We start from the raw sequence: 20,887 nt of genomic DNA, 5'->3' as shown, positions 1-20,887 counted from the left end.
GTCTGCTACCATTGCATTGGCCAGAGCGAGTCCCACAGCCAAGCCCAGATTCAAAGGGTAGGAACATAGACCCTCCTCTTAGAGAGGAACTGCAAAGTCCCATGTCAAAAAGTGGACACATGGAGAGATGATGACTCAGGACCACTAAGGCAATCAATTCTATGTCTGTTTCTATGTATATACATGTGTGCCTGCTTATGTGTCTGCTGGTGTCTGTGTATCTGTATGTAATGTACCAGTAAGTGTGTTCAGGCATAGGTGTGTGTGCATGGGAGGCTGCTGTGCGTATACTTTCTTTGAGTGTGCATCCATGTGCAACATTTTTGCATGCAGGGCACATTCTGGAAGCTTCTCTACTCGTGTGTGTGTGTGTGTGCGCGCACGCAAGTGTGAGCTTTCCTAGAAGAGTGCCAAGTGTAGTGAGCTGAGGATAGTGCCAAGTCAATGCATGTACCTACCCCCCAAACCCCAATGCCTGTCTCTAAGACAGGCAATTATTAGAGGGACATGAGCACAGGCTTTGAAACCAGCAAGGCTGGATTCAGATACCAGCTCTGCCACTGACTGGCTTGGCAAATGAGACCGTTTTCTGGCCTGTGAAACGGGGACACCACTTCCCAGCTCCCTGTGAGGTAGTGCTTGTGAAAGGGCTTTGTTAGTGACAATGCTGGGCGAGTGATTTCCCTTCCCACTCGTTGTTCCAAAGGCTTGACCCTCTCCAGATGCTGAAGCTGGAGGTGGCTCTGCATCTCTTAATGTGCTGCCATGGCAACAACCACTGTTTCCTGCTCAAATGTCAGCCGTGGAGGATGGGGCTCTGTCACCCCCTCACTGCTGGGCCCAGCGTGCAGAGTCCTGGTGGAGGAGCAGGCTCCCCCGAAGTCCCTTACCCGGCCGCGTGGGTCAGGAAGGATTCAGGACGCCTGTCTGTCTTTGTTGCTTCTGCTCTCCTCCTTTTGCCATGCCCCCTCCAACGGCAGCTCAGAGCAGTTTGGCGCTTGGAGCAGTATCTTCAAACTTAGCCAACCTCAAAGACAGCTTTAACAAATGCAGGCTTCTGTGCCTCACCCCAGAAAATCTGATTCAGTAGGTCTAAGGTGGGTATCTGGCATCCGCGTTTTTAATATGTTCCCCAGGAACCACACCTGGAGGAACCCTGTACCCTTAGTGCAGGACCCCATGGCAGTCCACTGGCTTATGCTGTTGGTCCCACAACATAATCAGTCACTCCATCCATCCATCCATTCACTTATTCACTCGTCAGTTTATTTGCTCACTCCTTCGATTATTCATTCATCTACTCACTTAAATAACCGTTTCCTCATTTATTTGCTTATTTATTTAAACACACATTTATTAATGTCTTAGGCTCTGGGAGAGTGAAGGTAATTAAGGACCCAATCCCCACAGCCCGCCAGGAGGTTCCAGGGCAGTGTTTTTCAGACTGTAGCAAAATGAATGTAATGGGTTCCCCAGCATGTTTTAGAAAATGAGACAGAATAGGCTATAATAGAAAATATTAGTGTGCATAGGAGGTAGCATGGGAAATCACTGTTTGGAAACTTTTGCATCTAGTGTGGGTGTGGGCATTGGATTTCGAAGTGAAATGTATTTTCTGTGGGGGCGAAAGGCTGTGGAAAGAAATGTTAATACAGCATGCCGGTGCTAGAGCCGCGATGTGTCGGGGGCTCGCACAGAAGGTGACATTTGAGCCAGGTCTTGAACTATGAGCAGGAGTTTCTCCACTGAAGAATAAGGAAGGGAATTGCAGGGAGAGGGAATAGCATGTGCAAAAGCACAGAGGCATGCAAAAGCAGAGAGAAGAGCCACATGGCCAGTGGGCCTGTGAGACTGGAAAGGTTGGGAGGGGACGCTGGAGAGTCAGAGAAGGCTGGATCCCAAACGGCCTTGAAGACCTGGTAAAGTGCTTGGGTTTTACTAAGACATTGTCTGGAGCCACTAGAGAGAATGCAACAAAGTGACACCATCAGAGTGAACATTTAGAGAGACCACACCAGCAAGAAGGGGGTAGGGAGAGACCAGTGAGAGACTGTGGTGAGCACTAGTGGTAACTGGAGCCAAGCAGTGGTCTGTGGTTGGGGCTGAGAGACAAGGATACACTTGAGAAGTGTTTTAGGAGGTTAAAGAAATAGGAAGTGAAGACTGGACATAGGAGGGGGCATTGGGAAGAGTTCATAATGAGGCTTGGGATCCTGATGTGAAAAGCTGGATGGATGGAGAAGCTATTTACTAAAATAGGGGCCCTTGATTTGCCTCTTCGTATGGGTCCCCACCTGATTGCAGCACAGCCTCTTGCCTGGGAGTGGAGGTAGCTACCCAGCCTTCCAAATGGGAGGGGCAGTTTTTACAACTTAATAATTGAATACAAATTAAGCCAGTAATAGAGGCTCATTGTGGAAATCATAATAATAGCAGCGTGGTGCCCATTGTTAATTCGATTTCCCTTATTCTGAATCCCTGGAAGATCACAATCCCCTCTCCCCCTCCCTTGGCGATGGCTAATTCTATGTATCAAATCAACTGGACCATGGGGTGCCTGAATGTCTGCCTAAACATTATTTCTGGGTGAGTCTGTGAGGACGTTTCTGGAAGAGATTAGCACTTGAATCTGTGGACGGAATAAGGAGGATTGCCCTTCCCAATGCAGGTAGGCATCACCTAATCTGTTCAGGGCTTGGATAGAACAAAAAGGCAGAGGACTGGAGAATACCCTCTGCCTGACTGCTTGAGCCGAGACATTATTCTCCTGCACTTGGACTGGACTTACATCGTCTCCTGGTTCTCAGGCCTTTGGAACCAGACTACAGCTATATTACCCAGTTTCCCGAGTCTCCAGTTTGCAGATGCCAGATAGGGGGACTTCTCAGCCTCCGTAATAGCATGAGCCAATTCCTATAATAAATCTCTTTATATAGAGAGTCATGGATGTAGGTATAAATTTAGATAGACATAGGTGTCTATACATCTCCTATTGGTTCTTTTTCTCTGGAGAACCCTGACTAGCAAATATGTCCTTGACGCTGGTCAAGAGCCTATGATTAATTCTGTGAGAGGCAGTGACATATATCATTTCTGGCCAGAAGCATCTAGTTGCTACAGCTCATCTCTTTCTTCCCCTGGCTCGATGAACCCTGAACTCTTATGTCAAAGCATCGGCATCCTAAATCAGCTGGCTCTCCCAGTGGAGGGCTCCCACTCACCTGGACCAACCCTTTGCTGGGCATGTAATGCGAGCCAGAAATGGTTCTTGGTTGCTTTAAGCCACTGAGATGTGGAGTTATTTGTTACCCAGCATAACCTAGGCCATGCTGACTGGTATAAAAAAACCCCACTAGTTATTAAGCATCTACTATGCGCCAGGGTTCTTCCTTGTCCAATAGCTAGAAGGACCCTGTTACTATGTGAGATTCATGGCACTCCATTGCCGAGCATCGTCTTAGCTTCCCACCTCATTCAGGGTGACAGCCCCACTCCGTCCACTGTGACCCGAAAAGCCCCACATCGCCTGGTGCCCTGCTCTGGCCTCCTCTCCCACTACTGCCTTCCCAGGTCATTCCACTGCAGTCCTACCAGCCTTCGGGCTAGTCCCCCGGCAGGCCAAGTGCGCTCCCCCCTCAGGGCCTGTGCACTTGCTGTTCCTTCTGTCGAGAATGCCCCCCCCCCCCCCCCGTTTCCTCATGGTTTGCCATCTCACCTCCTTTGCTCCAACGTCGTCACTTTTTCAGCAAGGTGTTCCTGGGCACCTAACTCGGTCTAAATGTTTAGCCCCCTGACAACAGACTTCCCAACTGCCCTCTCTGCTTTATCATCTTCTCCTTATCATCTTTGCCTGAGTGGATGCATTCCTCCTTTCTCTTGTTCTCTACCTCCCCACTGGAATGGGGTCTTTCCAAGGGCAGAGGTTTTTATAGGCGTTGATTCCTGCTGAATCTCCAAGCCTGGCACATAGGAAGTTCGTGGAAAATTCATTTGAATGAGTGAATACATGAGCTCCTTGAACCTTCCCCACATCCTGTGAGGAAGGACTTGTTAGCCCCGTCTTCAGAGGAGAAGGCAGAGACCCAGCCTTTGGCCCGAGGTCACACAGGAGCAAGTGACTCAAAGGGCTGATGCTCTGAAGCTGGCCCGTCTGTCTTCTGGGCAAGGCGATACAATAATGCGGAGGCTTTTCATCTTTTTCCAGAGTGCCCAGTGGCCTACTTGCACTTCAGGCGGGTCCTACTGCCCAGATCCCTTTTGGAAACCTGGCATAGATTTGTCGGTGAGGGGCTAGGACTCTGGGCTTGCCCTGCTAGGGCGGCTGTGGTGGGCAGCAGCGCCACCTACTGGACAAGCAAAGTCTTCGGCATTTCTTGGCTCTGCCTGGTGGCTGAGAGGCTCACACTCTGGGACTTTGCCTTGAGGCCCTCAAAGAATTACAGCGTGTGCCTAAAGGGCTTGAGCTGAGAGACTCCATCATCCCCCCACTTATTCACAGCCTGTTTCAGAGCGCCAGGGCTGGGATCCAACAGGCCTGATTTAGTGCCTGGCTGGACCACTTCCTAGCTGTGCAACCCTGAGCCTCGATGCCTCATCCGTAAAACTTACCTCAGGGGTGTGGTGAGGATCAAGCCAGTACCGCTCACATACCACCCCCTCAGAGGCCTTTCCTGGCTATGCTTGTCTGAAAGAGCTCCCCCATATCCCTTCCAGACATTCTTCATTCTTTTACTTTGCTTTAATTTTTCTTTATGTCGTACTAGAGGCACAGGCCTGCGCCCTTTCGCAGCCCTTGGGGGATGTCCAACTGACTGCTTAGGACCACTCCCGGGTCTCAGCTGTCAGTTGGACATTCTTAGCACTGCTGCTGCTGCAGAGGTGGGAGAGGCTTCCGCCACTGCCACTGCGGTCGCCAGCCTTCAGCCTGGCTTCTGGCTGAGCAGCGCTCCCTCTGTGGGAGTGCACTGACCCCCAGTGGGCAGCTTCTGTGCTGAGCGTCTGCCCCCTGGTGGTCAGTACGCATCATAGCGACCTGTTGTTCCGCCGTTTGGTTGATTTGCATATTAGTCTTTTATTATATAGGATATCACCATCTGACACTTTATTTATTTATTTTTATTGATTTTAGAGAGGAAAGGAAAGGAAGAGAGAGAGACAGAAACATCAGTGATGAGAGAGAATCATTGATTGGCTGCCTCCTGCACATCCCCCACTGGGGATCAAGCCCGCAACCCAGGCATGTGCCCTTGGCCGGAATTGAACCTGGGACCCTTCAGTCCACAGGCCGGTGCTCTATCCATTGAGCCAAACCAGCTAGGGCACCAGCTGACACTTTAACATTCTTCTTTACTATCTTTCCTATAAAATGTCAACTCCATCACAGTAGGGACTTTCCTCATGCTCTATCCCCAAAGACTTCAGCAGTACTGGGAACATCATAGGACTTAATAAAAATATTTTAGTTCTGCCTGGCTGCTGTAGCTCAGAGGTTGAGTGTTGACCCATGAACCAGGAGGTCACGGTTCAATTCCAGGTGAGGGAACATACCTGGGTTGGTGGCTTGATCCCCAGTATGAGGAGTGTAGGAGGCAGCTGATCAGTGCTTCTCCCTTATCGTAGATGTTTCTATCTTTCTCTTCCCCTCCCTTCCTCTCCCTGAAATCAATAAAAACATACTTAAAAAGATGTGAGTTCCAACACACTTTGCAGAATGACTGACACATGCTAAGTATGCAATAACTATTATCATCATGATTATGCATTTATTTAGTCACTTATGCATTTATTCATTTGCTCATTTCTTAGTTGATTCACTCACATATATTTCTTCTTTTATTGTGATAAAATATACATAACATATAATTTACCATTTTTAAGTGTGTAATTCTAATACATTAAGTACATCACATTGCTGTACAGCCATCACCACCATCCATCTCCAGAACCTCCTCATCTTTCCCAACTTAAACTCTGTACCCATTAACACTAATTTCCCACCACCCCCTTTGTCCAGGCCCTGGAAATCACCATCCTACTTTCTGATTCTATGATGTGACTACTCTAGGGACCTATAAAAGTGGAATCATACAGTATTGATCTCTTTGTCACATGTATTTCTTGAACCCCTACTACATGCATAGGAAGTAGTTCTTGAGCACTAAAGTGAGAATTGAATGAGATCAATGCAGGTAAAGCACCTAACACAGATCCAGTCACAGAGGAAGAGCTCAAATAAAATGGGCCCAGTACCCTGTACACTCCTCTCAGAGCTGTGAGGCGAGGCGGTGGGCAGGGGATTCTCAGACTCCTGTCTGTATTTCCCTCCCTGGCTACTGTATCCCTCACAGATACCAGGTGGCAGCATCATGCCATGGAGTGGCCTTTGTCTGAGCCAGCCAAGGGAAGCAGAGACATGCTGGGGGGAGAGGGAGCCTGTGTGAGCTCCAGGGGGCAACAGGAAGTGTGTAAGAAGAAAGTTCCTGGGGGTGGGGTACAGGGGTCTCAGTCCTTCAGGGTTTGAATCCTTTGCAGGCATCAAGTTTCCAATAAGGAGAGGAAAGGGCAGCATGCTGCAGGGGAAAGAGCACGGGGCTGGCACTGGACCACGTGTGGGCTAAAGCCCGGCTCAGCCACTTTCTGCTGTGTGTCATTGGGTGAGTCTCTTCACCTCTCTGACCTACACCAGCATCTGAAAAATGGGTCTTCTGATAAACCCTGGGCAGGGTTATGGGTAAGAGTGAGTGGAAAGGAGCGCTGAAGCCTCTGGAACACAGCGATTACTCTATGTTTGTTGGCATTTACTGGTGTTTATTATTAACAGAGGTGAGAGAGGTACCGTGCCAGGAGGTGAGGGGAATGTTTATTCCTCCTCCTGCCACTCACTGAAGGTCATTTCAGTTCATAAATTCTCACTACTGCTTACTAAGTTCTTACTACTGCCAGACTCTAAGCCAGATGCTCGGCAAACCCCAAGAGGTCAGCTAGTCTCCATGTCCACTTACAGCCTGTGGGTCGGGGTCCTTCGCCAGCCTGCTACTCAGCCTGGCTGCTTCCATGAGCCCCTCTGTCTTCCAAGCAGGAGCAGGCAGGCAGAGCTGTTATATTCCCACATTACAGATTCCTCCCTGACCTCAGAAATTCGTTTTTGTTGTAATAAGTCTGATTTAAGAAGCCAGACACAAAGGGTCAAATACTATATGATTCCATTTATAAGAAATGTGCAGAAAAGGTACACTTGGGGGGTATAGAAAGTAGGTTAGTGGCTGGAGAAGGGAAGATGGGGAAAAACTGCTTAATAGGGTTTTGTTTTGGGGTGATGAAATGTTTTGGAACCAGATAGAGGTGACAGTTGTGAAACATTATGAACGTATTAAACACCACCGAATTACGTACTTTAAAATGGTTACTTTTATGTTATGTGAATTGCATCTCAATTTTTTATAAAAAATCCTGATTTAAGAATATGTTACTACTAGGGGCCCAGTGCATGGATTCATGCACATTGAAAAGAATCAATTAGAAGAAATATTTTAATATTGCTATTCTCCCTTTCTCTATAATAGAAGTGTCAACCAAACTCACGATCCACAATGACAGATCGAAACATACATGTTTGGCACCAGCAAGAGCTTTATATGTATCACACATGCATGTGTCAACTTAGCCTTTCATATATATAGAATACATTTGCTTAATTAGACCTGCTTTTTGATTTAGCTAAACTTTTTCCAGCCCAGTGAAGCACCCCAACTTCTCTGTCAAGTAATTGTCAGCAACACAGCAGTAAATATCAACACGAAGCAGATTATTATTGTAAATCACACAGGGAGAACAAAGGGTAAACTACTAGTATTTAACTGCAGCAGTGTTTGGCTGTATTCTGAGAAAACCTGAAGTCACCTTCAAGGTCTACCATTTCTTACTTCTTTTCAGTCGGATCAAATTTCCAAACTTTCTAAATCTCTGTTTTCTGGCTAATGAAAAGAAAATAGGATTTTACCAAGTCTCCTATCTATCTACTCCAGTATTGATCTTTTTGTCACATGTATTTCTTTTTTTTTTTAATATATTTTATTGATTTTCCACAGAGAGGAAGGGAGAGAGATAGAGAGTCAGAAACATCGATGAGAGAGAAACATTGACCAGCTGCCTCCTGCACACATGCGGCTCTTTGGTCCCTCGATTGTGGCTCTTCCACAAAATACCGACTTCTGCGCATGGGCCACGAAGTTTCAATTGCACTGTATGTGCGCGCCCGCATGTGGTATTTTGTGGAAGAGCCACACTCAAGGGGCCAAAGAGCCGCATGTGGCTCGCGAGCTGCGGTTTGCCGACCACGGATCTATCCATTCATTCACCCACTCATCCATTGTTTATCTATTAATCTATTTATTCTCCTATTCCTCTCTCCACTCACTTACTTGTCTATTTATTCATCCATCTGTCCATCTGCCCATCCATCTATTTATTCATTTACCTACTTATCCACTCATCTATCCAAAGGCATACACCTAGAAAGCAGCCACACTGAGGCTTGAACAACAGTCTGCCTGACCCCTTTGCCCCCTGCCCTTTCAACTCTGACAACCACTTCCTTAATATTCATCATCTTTTTTAAAAAAATGCTACAAAGTGCTATCCACGCTTACATTTTCACATCTACACTGAGAAGCAGATAAAATCCTGGCCAAGGATGTGGGCTATGGAGCCACAGGGCCTGGGTCTGAATCCTGCCCCTCTCCTTACTGGGGGGCTGTGTGACCTGGGGAAAGTTACTTGGCTTTTCTGTGCCTCTGTCAGGAGGGCTAACGAAAGTAACTGACACACGGGATGTTGGGACGGATCAATGAGTTAACTGTGTACATGTAAAGTGTCTTAATAACAGCTAACATTTATTGAGTGTGGGCTGTGTACCAGGCACTGTTCTTACACTTTACACATATTTACTAATTTAATTCTCACAACAGTCCTGTGAGATAGGCCTCACTATTATCCCAGATTTACAGATGAGGAAACTGAGGCCCCTTCTCTCCCAAGGGCACCTCTCTGGCCAGCCTGAGGTTTCATCAGGAGGGTTTTGGAGCTTCCCTGATCCTCACTTTAATTAAAACGAACCGTCCTCCCGGAGTTGTTGGGCTGGTGTTTCTTTTTCTCCTCGGAACATTTGCTCAGCCTCTGAGCTGGAGCCTGGTGCCTGATTAATTGAAAGTTCCAGATGAGCAAGGACACGGCTCTCTTGGGAGGGAACAGGAGAGGCACAAGCTGGTGTTGGCTCTGTGCCTTACCTGTGGGAGGGAGCAGCCATGCCCCAGGCTGGTGGGTGGGAGGCCGGCAGGGGTCTGGAGGTGCCACTCCCACCCATCAGAGCAGGCCCCCTCCAGCCCAGCCGCTGCGGACCCAGTGGAAATCCCAGATGCCAAACTTACCCGGTTCCAAATAACTCATGTGCTTGCTTTCCACAGGAAAACGATAAAATAGAGCAAAACGAAGGGCCCAGAATGCTCCATCGCGGCTGCCAGCTGGAGATCATCATTGCTAACATTTGGGTGTGTACAGCCTCCTGGAACTTTCTGGTCACTTTGCATAAACAAGTTATTTTATTGCCTTCCCCTCCTTGATTATGTAAGTGATAGATGTTCATTGTCAAAAGCTTGGACAACAGTTTTAAAAGCATATAAAGACTTAACTGTTTACCCATCATGTTATACCAAGAGACTGTGCGTAGAGCAGTAGAGAGTGGAAGGTGTGGGCTGGGTATGGGCTCTGGAGTCGGATAAGCCTGGCTTTGGTGAGACATTTAATTTCCTGTGCCTCAGTGGTCCCATCTGAGGAATCACATAGTGGTGGCTATGTCAGGGGCTGCTACGAGGAGAAATGAGATCACGGGGTCTCCTGCCTCGCCCTCGTCAGTCAATTTAGTCAATGTTGCTGAACACAGAGTTAATTCTTGGGAATATTTTCTTCCAGGTATATAATACAACAATACAACACAACACAATGATATTATGTATTTATCCTTTTGAATCCTATTTCTTTTCTTTTTTTTTTACACATTATTGAATTTTGGGCATTATTAGAAAAACCTGTACTTTTCTGTTTTAACATCACTTTTAATGGCTGGATCATGTTTTATGGGCTGAGATCGCCATTGTTTACCCACACACCCATTGAAGTTCTAGGTGAACGCCTTTCTTTTGCTGCTGTTGTTATGTATAATAGCGCAACGAAAATGTTTGCATACAAGTTTTGGCCAGCATTTCTTAGTATTTTCTGAGAAAGAGATTCCTAGAAGTGGAATTGGTGAGTCAAGAAAACCTTCTTACTATATTTTATTACCAAATTATATCCAGAAAGTTTTTAAAAAAATAAGTGTAGGCATCTGTCCTACCTCTATGAGTGTGTTCCTTCCCCTGAGTCCTTGCTGATACCGCCACGCATGATATTTAAAAGTCCTGCAGATGTAATGGACGAGGAAGATCTCTTTAGTAGCTGCAGGGATGGGGAACTTTGTTCCTGCCAATGGACATTTGGATATTTATAACAACACTCCCAGGCCATACAAAATTACCAACTTAAAAATTACCCTGCTACATTTGGTCAAACACTTAATTAACTCACCCCGAATGCCTCGGCCAGACCAAAGGATTTCACAGGTCTTAGATGGCCCATGGGCTGGGTGTCCCCACCCCTGCTGTACATACTAGGTGAAAAGATCAGTATTTGGGTCATTGGTGATGAGTATTTGGTAGCTGTATGAGCAGGCATCTCTTTGCACATCTGGTTCCTTACCTATAAATTGGGGATGATAATACTACTTACTGCTCAGAGCTGTTGTGAAGATTATATGACTGAATCCATAAAAAACTCTTAGAGCCCTTCTTTATAAATGCCAAGTAAAACGCAGCAGGTATTACTATTCTCCCTGCCATTGTTGCCAAATCCCACAGGCATATCTGGGGCTTGTTTTCAGGTGGAAGTCGCACTGTGATTTCGTGTAGGTCTCATGTCCTCTCGAGTTCTCAGTGTCTTAATCTGTCAAGTGGGGCTGAGAAGGCCTGTCTTGCCTGCCTCCCAAGGTCATTGAGAGAAGGTCAAGTGCCACCCTCTTCTTGCCTGATGGGTCTCAGATTCCAGAGAGTGGCGCTGGCAGTCCGGGAAGTCTTCCTGGAGGGCGGGCACCAAAGCCAACACTGCAAAGAGCAGTTGGAGTTAGCCAGTTGGATGCAGCCCAGGGCTGTCTGGTATCTGAACAATATCAGGGTTTCCCACTGAGGAAGAAGGGGAAAATGGCTGTTGGTTCACAGCCAACTGTGTCTTTCCAGGGTCTCCAAAGACACCTCGACAGAGAGGAAATGGGCTTTTCAAAATCTGAGCGTCCCCCAAGGAAGGGAGCATGGTGGATGGCTGCCAGCCAGGAGCCTCTGCTTGGCTGCCTTGCCTCATTTGCTCCTGCTTATGTTCCCCTGGGGTCTTGGCAGGCCCTGGGGCTCAGGAAGCAGGGGATAGATCTGCATCTTCCATCAGGATACGAGGGAAGCAGGAAGCCTGACCCAGCCCTTGCCATCCCCTCCGCCCCCCGCCCCCGCCTCCTCCCCCCCCCCACCCCCCCGAGTCCCAGGTGAGTGGGCGCTGAGCCTTCCATCCCTAGGGTTCCAACCTTGGGGAGCTGGTGCCAACGTGGAAGGGAGTAGGGCTGAGTGAAGATGCCTGTCTTCTAGTTCACAGCAGTGTCTGGCACTGCAAGTGCTCAATAAATATTCCATTAAATCAACTTGTAAAAGGATATGATCCTGGGCTTTGGGCAAATTACGGATCCTCCTCAGGCCTCAAGTTCCTCATATGTATAAATGGGAAAGTAAAGAAAAGGAGAAAAATTGGTAGAGCAATCTCTGTCCCACCCTCGTGGAGCTTCCTTCCTCCAGACCAGAGAGCAGTATCCATCCTTCTTTCTCAGCAAAGGACTAGAGAGAAAGCATGCTTCTGGGGCCCTGAACCTCCAAGTGCTCCCCCAGCCAGCAGCTCCTGCAGCATCTGGGAACGTGTCAGACACGCAGGTGACCGGACCGTTCCCCTGAATCAGGTGATCACTGTGCTTGTTTGAGAAACACGGATGTTTCCAGGTGAAGCTGATGACGATGCTCCAGGGACCACACTTTGAGAACCACTCAGCCCTGGCTTCATGTTAGAATCTGAGTCTGCTGGTCGGAGATGGGCCTGCGGGGGGAGTTTAAAAGCCGCCCAGGCAGTTCCAACATGTAGCCAGGGCTGAGAACCATCGCTTCCAATGTGGAGGAAATGTTCTCTCTTATTTACTTACATTGGTGTATTCACCCATTCAATCATTCATTTGTGTTTGTATTTATGTTATTTATATGTGTTGGTTTGTTTCTGCCAGGAATACTGTTCAATCTGTCTTCTGGTATTCTTGCAGTGTCATGCATCCGCCCATTTCAATCAGCACATGGTTATGGAACCTCTACAATGTGACACGCATGTGTTTGGGGCCAGGGAAACGGTGGTGAGCAGGACAGTCTCTGTCCTCACGGGACTGGCCGACCAGCTGGGGAATGAAAGTGGGAAGAGATGATGCTACCATGCATTTGTGCACAGCCAAGCAGGTCCAGAGGCCTCCTGAGCATGGGAGCGGCCTGGCTCAGGGAAGGGTTCTTAAAGTGAGAGCAGGAGTTTGTAAAGTAGAGCTGAGGGGGGACAGGTGCAAAGCCAGAGATGAGAACAGGCAGGTGAGTGTGCAGAGAACAAGGGGCAGCTGGATGTGGCTGAAGGTGGGAGACCAGGCCAGACAGGACCCTGCAGGGCACAGTGAGGAGTTTGAACCTGACTCTCAGAGCAGCCGGAGGCTGTGGGAGGGTTTTCAGCAGGTGGGTCTTGGATCTCATGGCCTGACTTCAGCTTTAGAAAGGGCTCCCGGGTGTGTGTGGAGATAGAAGGTCAAAACTGGAAGCCAGCAACCAGCTAGGAGGCCACTGCAGCCAGCTGGTGAACCATGGTGGTGGCTTGGGTGGAGGAGGGAAGAGGAGAGGCCTGAGTTGAGCTATATTTGGAAGGGTGTACCCCCAGGTGAGGGTCACACATCAAGGGCTAGTAGGAGCCTGGGGTGGGAAAGCTGGGTAGGGTGGAGGCTGGGAGCTGGATTCCGACTGAGGCTGAGAAGATGCGATTTTGAACGTCCCAGTTGGCTCCCAAGACCCAGATGGGGCCAGCTGCAGGCCCCACGTGACCACTAGTAGTCTCATTGGAGTTGCTTCCTCGCTTTAAATAAAGTCTAATGAGGCCATTGTTTTGTTGCAAAGTTTCAGCTTAAAAATAGTGCAAAGGCCAATTTTTAAAATTAGTCTTTTAATGGGTCAGGACTTGGCCATTAAAAAAATGTTATTCTTGGGGTGGGGTGGGATGGGGGTTAGGCAAGGGCGAGAAAAAGAGAGCAAATGCTTATCTTCAGATTCAGGGTCCCAAGTCCCTTCTCCCACTGGACCAGCTCAGAAAACATCTGCTGCCAGCAGAATCATAGAATTAGCCCCTCCCAGGTGTGCAGCCGCCTCTCATCTTCCTTTCATCTCTGTCTGTCAGGGTGGGGCTCTCTGTCTGTCAGGGCTTGCACACCTCCAGAGATGGTGAGCTCACTTCCTACTGAGGCAGCTTGTTCTGTTGTTGGACAGACCTGACTATGAGAACGTACTTGCTTTGGTTGAACTGGGATTTGTCTCCTGGAGTGCCCCTCCAACCCCGAAAACACACACCTTTGGCCCCGTTGGGATCATAGAACACTGTACTTTCTGCCTTATTCATTCATTTACTCATGCATTCATCCAGGAAATTTTTTTTAAAGCAAGTCACTTGTTTCTCTCTAAGCATCATTTTTTTTTTTCATTCGTAACATGAGAGTAATCAGATCGCCCTTAGGTTTGATGGGCACTAATGACACAGAGGGTAGGCAGGGCTTCGTTAGTGCTGGGTCTTGGGAACAGGCCACCAAAGGCGATATCTTTTGAATATTGGCATGTGGCAAACATCGTGTCAGAACTGGGGACACAAAGACCAATGAGACAGTCCACACCCTGCTCCAGCCCCAAGGGGCTCATAGCCCAGTGGGGGAGACAGTGCTGTGAGAGGGAGCTCTGGGAGCACAGGGCACCCAGCACAGCCTGGACCGTGGTGGGTGATCCTGAAGGGCTTCAAGGAGGTAGCTTCTCGGCTGAGACCTGAAGGAGGAGCTTTCCAGGAGAAGACGGGCTGTCGCAGGGACAGGAGTGTGTGAGTGAGGAGCAGTCCTGGTCCAGACCCAAGCTTGCTTCCCTCCCCCCTCCTCCCTCATCCCCGCAGGAACCCCATCCCCACCACCCTGTATGGCTCTCACCAAAGGAAGGTGATGCCCAGGCTCTTCCTAGATTGTGTGTCTAATTCATTGCAGACTTAGAAGTTGCAAGATTCGTATAAAGAGTCTGTATACCCTTCACCTGGATTTCTCAGGTGTTATTTCTTCACATTGACCTGCTTCGTCATTCTCTTTCTCTCTCTCTCTCTCTCTCTCTCCACACACGCACACACACACAATTAATGTTTTTCCTCAGTTACTTAAAAATAAATTGTAGACATGATGTACCTTTACCCCTGAATACTTCAGCATGCATTTCCTAAAAGTAAAGGCATTCTCTTACATAACCACAGTGCTAATTAATCAATAATCAGGAAATTATACTGATTATTATCTAATCCACATACCTTATTCAAATTTCACCTATGGTCCCACTAATGCCCTTTACAACAAAAGAAAAGGAATTTTTTTCTGGCCCAGGATTATCTGTCGCATTCAGTTGTCATGCCACCTGAATCTGAACATTCTTCAATCTTTGCCTTTTACGACCTTGACATTTTTCAAGAGCACTGACCAGTTGTTTTGTAAAATGTTCCTCAATTTGGGTTTCTGGATTGTTTTAAACAGTGTTTCTTGATGTGACGGGCAGCAAACTTTCCCCATGAGAAAGGGTTGGGCTGCTTTTTAGAAGACAAGTTCTGGACCCCCCCCCCACCCCCTCACCCCTCCCACCCCCGCCCAGACTCTGTATCAGATTGGCGGTGGGCAGCCTGGGGGTCAGTCTTCCCCTGGTGCCCTCTCTGATGCTCAGGTGCACTGCCATCTTCTGAAGAGGCAGTTAAGGTTCTTTTGTGCTCTGGGCCTCTGTGCTGGGCTACCTGGCATGGCCCTTGTACCTCTCCTCTTGAGCCCCCAGGACTCACTGGGTCAGTGTAGGCCCTTACATCCAGATTGCCCCCCAAAGAGGTGGGGACAACCCCTCAGGCTCCAGCAATGAAGGGGCAGAAGCCCCCAACATCCAAGCCACGGGACTTTCCCTGGCCTGCACTCTGCCTTGGTTTAGACCTTGGTCTGGTGCCCCGTGTATGTCTCTGCCCACGGAGGTGACGGTGGTGTCCAGCCCCGTGACTTATTGCTGTGTGGGCTTGGGGGAGTTGCTTCCCCTCTCTGAGCCTCAGGATATTCATCTATAAATGGAAATAAGAAGCCCTACCTTTGGGTAGATTGGTGGTGGGAGTAAACAGCAGTCCATGAGAAAGTGCTGGGCAGGTAGAAGGCATCGGGTGTCCTTTCCTTGTCCCTGGATGCCTGTGACTCGGAGAACTGCTGTGGGAGTGCAGTCGGCCTGCGCCTCCAGCCGCGCTGTCTTCAGGATCCACGGCAGTGTTTGAATAAGTCCGTACTCTCCCTGGAGGCCCCGTCAGGGACTGAGGGTGGTGGAGGTCCTGGGGCCTGGACATTTCTCTGCCGGGGACTCCTCCAACGACAGTCATTGCACTGGGGCTGTCCGTTGGTCTGGCCGACACTGTCCCAGCACAGCCTGCAGCCTGAGGCTCTTCCTACCCCAGCTCCTTCCTTCCCCCTCTCCTTGCACAGGTGCCCGGCATCAGCGTGGCCTGAGTATCCACCTGCCTGTCCTGCCCTTTCTCTGCTGCGTCATTTAAAGGCATACACCTGAGCAAATCTATCTCACTTTTAATTCTGTCTTGGTGTCTGCTTCTTTTCAGACCTGAACTGACCCAAACCTCAAAGAAAACTCCAAAAATCCCCTTAAAAACATTAGGTGAAACCTCTAGTGACCAGGTTGCTGGAGCCTTGGTTTCTCCTTGGGTGGAGTTATTAGTTTTCCACCTGGTTGGGTGCCCACCTGTCCTCTTGAGCACATTTTAGTCCAGCGGTTTTCAACCCGTGGGTCGCGACCCCTTTGGGGGTAGAACGACCCTTTCACAGGGGTCGCCTAAGTCCATTCTGCCTATCAGGTATTTACATGACGATTCATCACAGTAGCAACATGACAGTTATGAAGTAGCAACGAAAATAATTTTATGGTTGGGTCACAACATGAGGAACTGCATTTAAAGGGCCAGAAGGTTGAGAACCACTGTATGTAGACCAAGGAGACTTTCCTCCCGGAGCAAAGCACAGTCCTTAGTTGCATGTGCATCGTAATGAGATGATCTTGTCAGTAAACTGTCCTCCTCCACATCGGCAAGCTCGTGTGGGTTTGTGCTTTAAAAAATATATAGTTTATTATGTGGTCTCCATTATAAAAAGCAATACCCGTGTCTGTGGCACCGACACGAGGGAGCCAGTGTGCACAACAAGGGAAATGGAAAGGGACCAGAGGAGGTGAGGGTGAGCACTAGCCACCTCACGGGCTGCTGAGAGGGGTGATGAGAAAGCACTTGGGAGGTGGGTGGCACCTCCGTCTTATTTAGTGGGACCCCCATAAATGCTCATTATCATGATCCCTGCTGTTACTGCCAACACCACTGGGCACTTCTCTGCAGGGCCACACATCAGCTTGGTGAGGTCTGACCCAAGGGAGATCCCAAGAGGATCACAGAAGGAATGGTTGTGAGGACAGAGAGGGGAGAGGCAAAATAAATACGAAAGGCCAGAAACCCATGAAAAAAAGACCAGCGTCAATGAAATTCGAAGAAATTTAAGCTGGATTATCTTTGGCTGTGAAATTGGAAATTTTGAAAATAACAAGACCTGGTTTGGGAAAGGGTGTGGGGGGCTGATCACCCCTGATACTCTCGGGGGAACGAAAAGGGCCATCATTTACCTGGAAGCCCTCGGAGTGCATGCCCTTAAGAACGCACAGGCCTCAGAATGGACTCAGCAGCTGCACTGCTGTGAGGACATCTGAAGAAACGAGATGTGCCTGCAATTGGAGCTTCAAGAGCGTAAGCCATTGTTGTGTTCTTTTCCATTAACTTGACCCAGCGTTGTGGTCACCCCGTCTGGCAGTTTGCGTCTCAAAGCATTCTGCATGGCTTGGATTTTAAAGAGGAGAAATGCAGCCGAAACCAGTTTGGCTCAGTGGGTAGAGCGTCGGCCTGCGGACTGAAGGGTCCCAGGTTCGATTCCGGTCAGGGGCATGTACCTGGGTTGCGGGCACATCCCCGGTGGGGGATGTGCAGGAGGCGGCTGATCGATGTTTCTCTCTCATCGATGTTTCTGACTCTCTATCTCTCTCCCTTCCTCTCTGTAAAAAATCAATAAAAATATGTTTAAAAAAAATAAAATAAAAAATATTTTTTTAAAAAAAGAGGAGAAATGCAAAGCCTGCAACCAGATATTTCATGAGCTGATGGAGATAAAGGCCCCACCTGAGGCCCTGGACTGGCCAGGGTCCCTGGAGAGACCAAGAGGGTGTCTGCAACTCTTTTTCACATGACACTGAGCCAGGAGGAAATCACATAATTATCCTCCATCAGGTTGAGCTGGGTTCCCAAAATGCCACATTGCTTTGTTTATGTCTGGAATGATATCAGCTCAGTGCTGTCACCCTGGTTACCTCATGCTAATCAGGAGCTCTAATTAGCAGCCACATCTGATTAATTAAAAAAAGAGGGCTTATTATGAAGTGACAGTTTGGTAGACAAAATCCTTCAAAACACAGGGCTCTGGGTGGGGGACGGACCCTGAATGAAAAGGTCCTTCCATAAGGGAAGCTCTCAGGCCCCATCGCCATGATAACACGTGCTATTTTTTGCATGCTCATTTGGGGCCAGGCACTCTGCTTTGTGCTTTCCTTGTTTTATTTAACTAATTTCACTTTAACCACAATTCTGTGAGGAAACTGAGACATGTTCAGAGATGCATGGAGAATGAGCAGCAGAGCTGTCACTCATATTCAGGGCTGTCTGACCCCAAAGCCAGCGACCTCAATGGCTGTTATATTGTCATTCTCTGCCCATATTCATTCATTCATTCATTCATTCATTCATTCATTCATTCATGTATTTATTGAGCTCTTACTGTGTGTCAGGCACAATTGTGGGCATTTAGGACAGAGCAGTGAACCAGAAAAAGACTCTATCCTTCCAGAGTTTCCTTTATATTGGAGGGAGGCATTAATAAACATACAAGCCCCGAAAATAAGAAAAATAAAGCAGGCCCTGGCTGGTAGCTCATTTTATTAGAGTGTCGTCCCGATATGCCAAGGTTGTGGGTTCAATCTCCAGTCAGGGCACATATTTTTTGTAAAAAAAAAATCAATAAAAATATTTTTAAAAGAAAAATAAAGCAGAGTTAGGGGACAGAGAGAGACAGGGAAGTGTGTTATTTTGGGTAGATGGTCAGGAAGGCCTCTGGGAGGAGATGTCGTTTGAGCAGAGACCTGAATGAAGGGAAGGAAGCAGGCTCGAGGCCATCTCAAGGAGCCAGAGGCAGAACATGTCCCTGGTTCCCTAATACAGACCAGCAAGTGCTTTCTGTTTTTCACCCCAAATCAAACCCGAGCGAGTTTGGGAGTCTCGCGGTGCCATCTCTGCCTGGCAAGAAGAGGCGCTCCTGGACCCAGGACCAGACAAAAATTGCTATAAAGAGTATTATGAGGACAATTAGAGAAATCAGATATGGACTGCAGATTAGATAATTTTATTGTAACAGTGTGAAATTTTCTGCATTTGATAAATGTCCTTTTTCTCACAGGAGATGTGCTCATGTTTTAAGAGAAGCAGGGTCCAAATTTCAGCAACTTACTCTTATACGGATTAGCAAAATCATCATCTTCTTCTTCTTCTTCTTCTTCTTCTTCTTCTTCTTCTTCTTCTTCTTCTTCTTCTTCTTCTTCTTCTTATGTTTTTTGGGGGAAGGGGCATTGTATTGTCCTGTTCACTTGGTTAAGCTGACTGCATTTCCCAGAATCCCCTTCTCTGTGCAGTTCTGGATTAGAGTTGGCCAAAAGCAACATTTGCCTGATACTGGAAGGCAAAAATAAAGCGGGAGCCATTACTCCCGGGAGGTCTTCAGGGTCAGATGGGTGAGACACCTGTGTGTTCCCAGAGGTGCGGGAGGGGTCCAGCTTGTCATTGCCCTTCCCTGCCCATTGCCCTGCTGACCAGTGGCTCCAGGTCGTCCACCAGACATCCAGAGGTGGGAGCCATGCAGAGGCAACAGCCACCCCTACACTTCCCAGGCCGACTCCTTTATTTGCAGATTGTAACAGTAATTATACTGTAATTTTTTTTTAAGAACAGGCTCTGTATATAGTTTGAATATGTTTATATTACATATATTTTTATAGAGAGATATATTTACTTGGTGTTATGAGAACAAATCTTTATTGCAAAAGAATAGCATCCTATATCCTATCCTATATAATAAAGAGCTAATATGCTAATTAGACCAGATGGTGGAACGACCTACCGGAAGGACCAGTGGGGGGTGGGGGGACGGGGCTGCAAGGGCTGAGGCAGCTGGGGCTGCGAAGGCCTACCCTTGCACGAATTTCGTGCAGCTGGCCTCTAGAATATGATAATACAATATCTTCCCCCCCCAGAACAAATACTAAAAAACAGTTCAAAAGACAAATGCAGGGCCCCTTGTTCAAAAGGCAGAAAAAAAGTGCTGCTAAAGGTACTAAAATCAGGCCTTTCCTTCCTTCCATGGTCATTCTCTTGACGGGTCATGGTGCTTCTTAATTTGCTATTTTAATATTATCCCAAGTAAAGGAAAATTTGAAATCTAAATCTTTTTTTTTTAAAATATATTTTATTGACTTTTTACAGAGAGGAAGAAGGGAGAGAGATAGAGAATTAGAAACATCGATGAGAGAGAAACATCGATCAGCTGCTTCCTGCACATCTCCTACTGGGGATATGCCTGCAACCCAGGTACATGCCCTTGACCGGAATCGAACCCGGGACCTTTCAGTCCACAGGCCGACGCTCTATCCACTGAGCCAAACCGGTTTCGGCTGAAATCTAAATCTTTAGCATAAATTTTATTGTTCATCTTTATAGTATACAAATGCAAGAGCGTTGAGCTCATATGTGAATTTCACAACATGGATTTCGAAGCTTGGACAGGCACTGGCATTTTGTTCGTATCAGACCAGTAGAAAAACCTACACAAAGCTGAGTTGCTTTTATATCACTTCTTTGACACGCACACTTTCTGCCAATACTCACCACCTTCAGCTGAACTGAGAAGGAAAAGCAAGTGTGAGTTAGCACATCTTTCCCTTTCCTCCTATGCCATCATTTTCGGTGTAAGTGGTTGGCTAATAAGGGAAGTACCTTGAGTAACAAAGAACATGAGGAGGGCTCCTTGGGTGATGGGTGTTTCTTAACACCATTGCCTTCTTTCTGCTTCGGAACCACGTTCCAGGTCAAATAGAGTGGCCTCGCGGGGTTCTCAGAGCCCCTGCTTACTCAGTTGCAGACATAACACACTTACCTTGTGGGGGCTTTGAGTCTCACTCAACTGCACGCATTGTGGATCCACTGGAGTTCTGTGCTCACAGGGCATTAGAGTTCAGTCTGCAAAAGGGGCAGCAAGGCACTGTGGGGACACACACATTGCTCAGACTTCTTCTGC

This window comes from Myotis daubentonii, chromosome 14 (assembly GCF_963259705.1).
Source record: "Myotis daubentonii chromosome 14, mMyoDau2.1, whole genome shotgun sequence".
In the NCBI taxonomy this organism is placed as follows: Eukaryota; Metazoa; Chordata; class Mammalia; order Chiroptera; family Vespertilionidae; genus Myotis; species Myotis daubentonii.
This window is presented reverse-complemented; position numbering follows the sequence as displayed.